This window comes from Mustela nigripes, chromosome 12 (genome assembly GCF_022355385.1).
Source record: "Mustela nigripes isolate SB6536 chromosome 12, MUSNIG.SB6536, whole genome shotgun sequence".
NCBI lineage: Eukaryota > Metazoa > Chordata > Mammalia > Carnivora > Mustelidae > Mustela > Mustela nigripes.
Window position 1 is genome coordinate 117,911,465 of NC_081568.1, and position 2,560 is coordinate 117,914,024.

Below are 2,560 nucleotides of genomic sequence, written 5' to 3' on the forward strand. Positions count from 1 at the left end.
TCAAAAGCCAGGGCACTAGTGGGCATGCTCCCCAGTGGGTAACAGAAGCATTTTCCTTTAAAAGGTGATTCACCCCACGTTGAGGCATACTCCCACACCACACTCAACCAATAGGAGAAGGGCCCCTGCAGGGACTGAGGGATATCATGGGGCAATATAATCCCCTACTCCATCACCAAGTGTGGCCTCGGGTTCCAGATCCTTCCACTGCAGTGTGTCACCTGGGAGATGTTAAGAACAAATTCTTCTTGGATATTTCGATGACATTTTGCAGTTTTCAGCATTTATTCAGTTCCATTATTACACATTTCAAGTGTTATAATGTAAATGTCTTTTGTTCTCTTTCTCTCAATTCGAGTACATGCATACTACCTTATTGAACATGTAGTTTTATTCTATTAAGCATGCAGTTGTATTTATGTATTATTCATTTATTACTTGAACAAACTAGGCTAACAAAGAATTATCCAGTGGCACTCCCAAGGACTTTTTGAAGAGACTTTAAAATAAATAAGTAAATACGTACATACCAGTTATACATATATAAATCCATTCTTCTTTCTTCAAAATAGTGAGGCTTTTCCTCATAAGTATCATCAATGTCCCTCTTCAATTTTCAATTTTATTTATACAGATGGCATTATTATCTGGGCTCTTAACCTTTTTAAAAAGAGTTTACAAAAAGATTATCAAAAACTTCAACCCTCAGAAAGGATGAATACCCAACTTTTCTATCAACATGGATGGGACTGGAGGAGATTATGCTGAGTGAACTGAGTCAAGCAGAGAGAGTCAATTATCATATGGTTTCACTTATTTGTGGAGCATAAGAAATAACACGGAGGACATGGGGAGATGGAGAGGAGAAGGGAGTTGGGGGAAATCGGAGGGGGAGATGAACCATGAGAGACTATGGACTCTGAAAAACAACCTGAGGGTTTGGAGGGGCGGGGGGTGGGATGTTGGGTGAGCCAGGTGGTGGGTATAATAGAGGGCACATATGGCATGGATTTCTGGGTATCGTGCATAAACAATGAATTCTGGAACACTGAAAAGAAATTTAAAAAATTAAAAATTAAAAAAATATTAATGAGAATCATTGGCACAAGATAAACATCTATATGTTTATTTTCCATATGGTGAATTTTAATTTATTTTACAACTAGTACATTTTTATCATTTCTAAAAACTAGAAAAACAGATAAAAATAAAATGTTTTATATTTCAAACAAACAAACAAACAAACAAACCTTCAACCCTGGGGACACCTGGGTGGCTCAGTGGGTTAAGCATCTGCCTTCGGCTCAGGTCGCGATCCCAGGGTCTTGAGATGGAACCAGGCATGGGGCTCCCTGCTCAGTGGAGAGCCTGCTTCTCCCTCTGCCTGTGGCTCTCCCTGCTTCCCCTACTTGTGCTCTCTCACTCTGACAAATAAATAAATACAATCTTGGAGAAAAAGAAAAACCTTCAATCCTGGGACGAAGTAGCCAATGGCTTGCAGAGCAACATGCCTAAGTTTTATTGTGACTACTGTGATACATAGTTCACTCATGACTCTCCCTCCATGAGAAAGACACACGGCAGTGGGAGGAAACACAAAGAGAACGTGAAGACTACTATCAGAAATGGGTGGAATGGGGGTATAGCTCAGTGGTAGAGCATTTGACTGCAGAAATGGGTGGAAGATGGGGCGCCTGGGTGGCTCAGTGGGCTAAGCCTCTGCCTTCGGCTCAGGTCATGATCTCAGGGTCCTGGGATGGAGCCCTAAATCAGGCTCTCTGCTCAGTGGGGAGCCCGCTTCCTTCTCTCTCTCTGCCGGCCTCGCTGCCTACTTGTGATCTCTGTCTGTCAAATAAGTAAATAAAATCTTTAAAAAAAAAAAGAAAAAAAGAAAAGAAAGGGAAAGTGTGGAAGAGCAGGCTCAGAGAGTGGCGGACAAAACAACCACTGCATTTCAACAAGAAGAGGTACCTCCTACTCCATTCTCTGCTCCTCTTCCTGCAGGGCAATGATCCCACCCCCACCCCCAGTCTCCCGGCTCCTCCTCGCCCTGGCATGAGGCCAGAGCCCCATAGGGGGGGTCCTCCCATGATGCCAGTGATGGACACTCCTGGATGATCCCAGTGGCACCTGCTTCTGGAATGAGACCACCTATGGGAGGCCACATGCCAATGATGCCTGGACCCCCAAAGATGAGACCGCCTTCCCATCCTGTGATGGTGTCCACTCAGCCAGGAATGACTTTACCAGACAGATAGGACAGGCAGGAACCTCTTTATATTCATTTTATATTTGTTCTAGGTAACCAGGAAATCATGGTGCTGTGACTGGGTGTTTTCTAACAGGAGGATAGGGAAGACTTGTATCCCCTTCCTATCAAAGAGAGTAGTTTTTGCAGGGGAGTAGTGCAAGGGACCAAAAAAGAAAAAAAAAAAAAAGCAATTTTCAACTCTCATTTGTATTGTGAAATGTGAAAATAAAATTTTCAACTGTCTTACTTAAAAAAAGGAAAAAAACTTCAACCCAACTCTCATGAGCTATCTCAGATTTCACACAATGA

At 42.7% G+C, this 2,560-nt stretch overlaps 1 pseudogene; it reads left to right on the top strand.

Moving 5' to 3' along the window:
- The first annotated feature begins 1,507 nt into the window (after positions 1-1,507).
- On the top strand, positions 1,508-2,258 carry LOC132027996 (U1 small nuclear ribonucleoprotein C-like; annotated as a pseudogene).
- Positions 2,259-2,560: the final 302 nt, after the last annotated feature.